The sequence below is a fragment of the Rhinolophus sinicus genome, linkage group LG07, assembly GCF_036562045.2.
Source record: "Rhinolophus sinicus isolate RSC01 linkage group LG07, ASM3656204v1, whole genome shotgun sequence".
NCBI classification, from domain to species: Eukaryota; Metazoa; Chordata; class Mammalia; order Chiroptera; family Rhinolophidae; genus Rhinolophus; species Rhinolophus sinicus.
The window spans coordinates 12948134-12955054 of record NC_133757.1 but is presented as its reverse complement, the minus strand read 5'-3'; the positions used below and the strand labels follow the sequence as shown (position 1 = coordinate 12955054).

At 44.0% G+C, this 6921-nt stretch overlaps 1 pseudogene; it reads right to left on the bottom strand.

Moving 5' to 3' along the window:
- Positions 1-246: 246 nt before the first annotated feature.
- On the bottom strand, positions 247-849 carry LOC109443869 (mitochondrial import inner membrane translocase subunit Tim29; annotated as a pseudogene).
- Positions 850-6921: the final 6072 nt, after the last annotated feature.

Genomic DNA, 6921 nt, shown 5'->3' with positions numbered 1-6921 from the left:
GCACGACAAATATGATACGGACTTCTCGCTGTGCTCCCCCCAACTCTTAAACCAAGGAAGCTCTGAATTAGCTTCAGCTGACAAGGAACAAGGTGAGCTGGAGAAAGGCCCCTAAATGGAAAAACCTAGCAAGAGAACTCTGCACATAATTTATTCCCCTCACTCTGCAGTCGAGGCTCATTCACGTTAACTGCTCAATCCCGGACAAACCTTCTGTCAGAGCTCGGGCCGGTCGGGACCCACGCCTCACTGGGCTTCTGGGGCCCTCAGACTGCACCCCGACCGGACTGCACCAGGGCGTCGGGCTGGCTCTGCGCTCAGGGCGCGCTCGTCCGGCAAAATCTGTTCCTCCCACCGCATCTGGTCCACCTGAAGGTCGGTGAGCACCACGTGCTGGTATTTCTGGTTGAAGAGCCGTCATTGGCCTCCGGGCGCAGCTGATGGGGGCGGACCTTGCGCAAATGTGCCCGCAGGTGGAGGAATTCATAGTTAGTTGTTAACGTCGTGGCCACGCATGCGGGCCTCCAGCACCCACCAGCGGCCCACGCAGCCCACGTCCAGGATCCCGTCAGGGATGTCGGCCCAGCGGGCTGCAGGTGGCGACGGCGGGCCTGGTGGAGGCTGGCCTGGGCGTCCAAGGGCGCCTCGGCCAGGAGCGCGCAGAGGCCCAGGTTCACGTGGCGTAGCGCCTGTGGCCGGCGCCACCAGCAGGACAGTCCCCGAGGCGTGCATCAGCGCCTCCTGGAAGGCCGCCTCCCTGGGCGCCAGCACGCACCGCACTGCCAGGTCCCTGCAGGGCCTGTGGGGAGAGAAGCACGGGGAGGGCCTTGCTCCTACCAAAGGCCTCATTTACCGGGGTGTCTGGCAAATTCTTCTGGAAATGCTGGGAGTTCTGGTAAGTCATTGATGTAGCTCTGTGTCAGGAGCCACATGGTAAAAATTCTAATATATCAGGCAGTACAACACTTCCCTGTGGTTTGCAGCAGGTCAAAGGCATGTTAGGGCAGAAAACACAGCAACTGGGACTTGACAAAAAGTGTAAAAATTGTTTAATAATCAACCTGCTCTAGATGATGGTAAATTTTTGTTATTGGCTAAATAACCAAATCAAGTTAGCATGTAGGAGGGCACAGAAATTGATGGCCTATTAGGAAAGCTAGGATTTGGGTTGCCTGTGGCTTTGGTTCGGAATCAGAAATATTGGCCAAGTATGTCAGCAAATGAAATACATTTTCACTGTCATATGCTACAGATGCAGCTGCTGCCCTATTTTCACTTACAGTAATTCCTTCTGAATTAATATACCTTAAAAATAGCTGCAGCTTCTCAAATCTGTGAGAATAGTATCTGCTGCTTGCCTCACTTTTCCTTTCTCTTGAAGGTCTCTTTGAGGTCTTTCTCCTGAAACACAGTTCAATTCAGCAAATATTAGGGGACCTAATGTGTGTGTGAAGGGTCTCTCAGATACAAAGAGGAGAGTGAGCCCCCGCCTTCAGGCACTTTTCTGTAATACAAAAAAATTAAGTGAATAAATAATAATACGACATAAGTAGGTGCCATTTAAAAAGCACATACAGTAAAGCTGAGGGGTAGGTATATGGGTATTTATAACATTAGTCCATGATTTTCTGCATGTTTGAAATATCTTATAATTTGACAAAATTAAAAAGGGATCTATATATAGTACCATGAAAATTTGGAAAACTGGGAAATCACATCAGGTTTTAAGGATCTGTAATGATTTCTTTCTACCCTTTTTCTGCAACATTCCATTTACTTTAACTATAACTCGGCTTCTCTAGAAACTCTCATGGAAACAGTCTTGTTTCTCCCGCACCTATGCAGTGGTAGGCAGTAAAACACGCATTCTTTTGGGTCCTCAGAACATTCCTGTTGTTTGCCCTTAATAGTCTTTGATGTGAGGTTTACGTGGGCTTTTCCCCCTAACCTTGCCTGTCTCACATACATTGAGTTTTGGCACCTGGACCCATCTCAATAGCAGAGAGATGGTGAGCTGATCACCAGCTGGGAATTAAACCCTTAAAAATACCTACGGATACAGCTAAGTTTCTTAGACTTCCTGAAAAACTCGCATCCTCTTTGATGAGCACAAGAACTCCGATCCTCCCTGAATGTTACTTAGAATTCAAGTTGTGTTAAGTACTGCGATTGAAGTCAAAGCAATGGGACCAAGTGCCCCTTTGTTTTCAAACTCTGCTCACTCAAACTCTGTGCTCGCTGATCTGTATCTATACCCAGATTGACCACACACACACACATACACAAATGTCTCTGACTTGCCGAGTGAGAGGAGAAAGTTGAACAGAATGAGCCACTAAAGAGAGAGTCAATCAGAAACAGCGAGAAGAACGGGACAGGACTTTGTAGTGGATCCCAGGAGGTTGACATGTTGCTTCCAAGAAGTCAGTGGCCAGCGCTGTTGGACGTGGCAGGACGGGGTTCCTTCAGGGGCTGCTAAGTCTGTGTTGGCCTTGGTAATAATACTAGTGCATACGCAGTAGTTTCTGGAAGTGAGGATTGTCATTACAAACAGGAAACTTGGTGGGCAATATATTTTCAGTCCTGTAATGGATAATAGAACAACAAACCTAAGCTCCAGGATCCATTTTCTTGCTTTCCCAAGACAGCCAATCGTTAGTCGTGTGGTAACCTTGAGGAAGGAAGGAAAGCAGCTCCCCGGGAGCAGGGCTCATTTTCAGCTATCAGCAGAAAAATACAATTCCGCCCCTGTCTCCAAACCTCTCCAGCTTGGCCAGTAGTTGTTTTCCAACTTCTTTCTGTTACCTTTGAAATCCAAACATTTTTCGATCCATTCTGTTCTGCTGTGCCAGCACTGATCAGGGTCAGTGCGAGAGTTTGCACCATCAAGATGCCGCGGTAACTCCCTGTACGTGCAGAGGGGGAAATGTGCTATTAAAGGGATGTGATCATGGTCATGTGAACGTTGATTTTGCCCTAAACTAATGGACAAAAAGAGGCAGCTGACCCTACGCTTGGAAGGGATGGTAACGATATAATAAATCACTTTTTTTCCGTGTCAGTTTCCAGCCTTGCCCTAATTTCATAGATGAAATCACATGTGTAGAACCAGCTTTGCAATTTAGCTCTGAAGTCCAGAATGGCTACACAGGAAAGCACTGTGCCTTTTTATAGACTTATGCCCTGATGTGTTAAATCACCCAGAAAGCAGGAGGAAAATGCTCCCTGCCTGAGCAAGTGCAGGAAGTGTGCCATCTGATGAATACTCCATTTTCATTTAAAACGATGTCAAAGGTCTGGGAATATTAATAATAACTATTATTACCTTTTTATTTTTAACCTCATGCAGGAAGTTTGAGTTAATTACACTCCTCAGTTCATGGCACCTTTTCATGGTCATGTCTTCAGTTCTCGCTCTGGTTTTGTGTATTTATCCCCCTCTCCTGTTCTCTCACTGACCACGCCCCTCACCGCCCTCCACCACCCCCCCCCCGCCCCCAATAGGTAATTGTCCTAATATGTTGAATGTGTATTCATTTCTTTGTATGTGTTCTTACTGATTGTGTAAAACTGTATTATCAATCTACGTAATGGTACTGTTTTTATATATCTTTCTTTTTTCACTCAACTAAGTTTTTAAGATTTATCCTAATTATAAGGATTTATTTTAATTGCTGCAGAACAAGCCATGATTTTTATCTCCTGACTGGGTGTTCTTTTTATTTATGCCAGGGTTAGTATTCAGTGCTTTCGGTGCATTATCTCGTTTGATTTTGCCAAAGTTACTTAGAATTCAAGTTGTATTCAAGTCTGGTAGCAAGATACGGTAGTTTTGGCTTAATCCCATACTGAATGGGACAGGTCAGAATTTGGATAGGGGATTCAAGAGAGTGACGGATGGATGAGCCAATAGTCAGGTCGTATCTGCTCAGCATATTCGGGGGCGGCTGCTTCCTGCTTCATGTCTTGCAGGTCTTTCAATGCTGCTGATTTCAGCTCAGCTGACTCTCTTTCTTCCCTCTGGCAGTCATGTTCCTTTGCGTCAAACAGCAAATGATTCTTTGGAATCACCTAGTACCCAGAGACCAATGAGCTACAACAAGGCATTGGGCAGCTATGTCCATTCTCTTGGAAGAACAATTTGATGGCAGCCAAGGGTGGCCTTCGTGCCCCTTGAACATTGTGTGCTCAGCCCAGGTCCAAGTTTCGTGGTTCCAACAGGAAATTAGAGAAACTCCAAGATGCAGAGCTGATCCACATCTTCAATGTCCTAACCTATTGCACAAAGGGACAGTTGTCAGTGATCTCAGTTACCACCTTTATGTTTTTATTCCTAAGTGAATCTGGTAGAATAAATCTGCTCTTTTTAAAAAATTTTTGTCTACTGTTGCACTTATGGCAATATATCCAGTGGTGTAACTCCCAAGTCATACTCCACAAAAATGCTCCACAACCCAATGTAGGGAGATTTTTTTTTAGCCATGTATGAAAAAGAAGGGCTTCTGTGCAAAAATTCTTCAGAGAAATGTTTGATTATGTTTTCTCAGATCTTATATTTTGTTATTTTGCTTCTACTCATTTTGGAAATAGTGTGTTTAAGTAAGATTTTCAACAGTTGAGTATCTTTGGAATATTCTCTGGTTCCTTTTTTATTCCTGCAAAACGAATAATAATAATAATAATAATTCAGTATAGCTGATATTGTGTTTCTTTCAAAGTATTCATTTCTCTAACCCAAGATTTAGAGCATATTTTTGCACACACTATTTTTTTTGCTGACTACCTTTTTGCCATGGTTTTACATTTCTTTGAATTTCCTCTTCATTCTACTCACAGCTCTGTTGACTCAGAAAGAACCAGATATTTTTACTGACTATTATTGACTAGCACTCACTTCTTGTCATCAGGCCACTGGTCTCTTACTACCTCGTAGTTCTAACTGGATCTTCTAATAAAGAGCTTCCAACAGATTCTTTGTCCAACATGTCTTGCCTTTTCACTGCATGTCAGTAGCAAAGTATTAATGTTTTGATACTTTATAGTATTTCACAGAGCAGAGTGACCACTCCTCTCTTGCTGAAAGCAATGTCCAAATATAGTGCATAAAGGTAATGTGTACCCAACATAGACCCAGGAAAGAGGAGAAGGAAAGAGCCCCTCTGGGCTTGAGTAGCGGATGATAGTTATTGGACCTAGGCTCCGAAAGTTCTTGAGGTGAAACAGACATAGTCTGTGCCCATGATGCACAGCGGAGGGATGGAAGAGACATACTTGTGAAGCTTGATCCACACGAGGGTGGAGGAACCCCTGGCTGTAGGAACTCAGAGCTGCCCTGTCCAGCCCATGGGTCAGAGAGGGCTTCCTGTAAGAAGCGGCCTCGCAGCTGCCAGCGAGCAAGGAAACTCGAGTTCCGCTCTTCTGTCTCCCTAGGGCTGCTTTTTCTGCATCTGTTCATTGACATTGGAGTCTGACCTCCTTCAGGGACTCACAGTCTGTCAGGTCCCCGTCTCTCTGCAGTCCAACCAACATGGAGCCAGGCTCCTAGGACGTGCTGTCACCATCTTCTACTCAGAGGCCGGTTCACTAGAAGGAACCATGAGCCACTCGGTCCGTCCTGACAGTTGTCACAAGAAGGCCTCTGACTCCAGGGGCCCATGGATGACATTTCCATCTTTGCCAAGTCTTTTCTCTTTGTTAGAATCAGAGTTTGGAGCACACCATGTGCTGGGAAGTCATTCTCTCCTTGCAAGGCAAGATACAGGGCCCTTTCCTAGTAGGAAAGAGGGAGCAGATGGAAAGCTCTTCTCCCCGCAGTGGATAGACTCCCGGCAGCCTGGAAGGATTTGACACCCCTCCTGGCAACTAGTCAGCAGGGAAGGTATAAACACCTTCTTTCCTTCCTTCCTCCCTCCCGTCCTTCCTTCTGTTCTGGGCTCTATATCTTCAGAGCCTATTCTGATTATGCTGTGATGTCTGCCTTTTCCTCCTCTCTGTTGGAAATGGAAAAATGCGGAAGCCACTTACTTTTTACGGAATGAATTAAAATAGCTAAAAATTCATGGTAAAAATGAGTGTATAAATTAGGTAGTATACTCACAGCAATGAAAAGGTACCTAACTCTTAATTAAAAACTGACAGGGCAAAGGAAAACAAAAAGAGGGAAAAGAGAAACAAAACAATAACCTAAATGACCTATTTTTAGAAAAACAACATCAGAGAAATAGATACTGTTTATACTCATGTTATATTTCTATGGAATAAAATTTATAGAGAGCTCTAATCTGATTCTTCCTGAGTAAACAGAGCCATGAGTAGAATTAAGAGGAGACTCAAATAAATGTAAAACCACGGCAAGTGCTGCGCCTACCTGAAATGGTTGTCTGTCTCCTCCAAACTATATTTAGCTCAACGAAGTTGAAGGTTCAGCTTTATAATTAAGATACAATGAAGACAGAATGAGAGAAAGAGTAAGCAGGCAGTTCATTGGCAGAACACCCAGGATTTCATTCTACTCACTCTCTAAAATCACAACTGTCTTAAATGCAAAAGAAAAAAGCTACTCTGTCGAAGAGACGCTTGGTGCTATGAGAGGCTTAAAATGTATTCCTGATCCTTTTCCAACATTGTAAATCCTGCCTCGTGTTGTGCAGCAAAGGATCCCAATCCCAGGAAATGTTAAATCGAATTTCTGTAATGGAAAATACAAAATATTAAAATGTATTATGAAGTGACAGTAATTAAATCTGAACTGGTCCAGGAATAAACCAACAGATCAATGATTCATACATCAAGTCCAAGAATAGACTAAAATGCATAAAGTAATTTAATATAAAATAAAGGTAGCAGAGTGAACCAGTGGGGGAGTATTGATCATGCAATAATTGATATTGAGATAATAGGCTAGTCACTAGGGAAGGAATA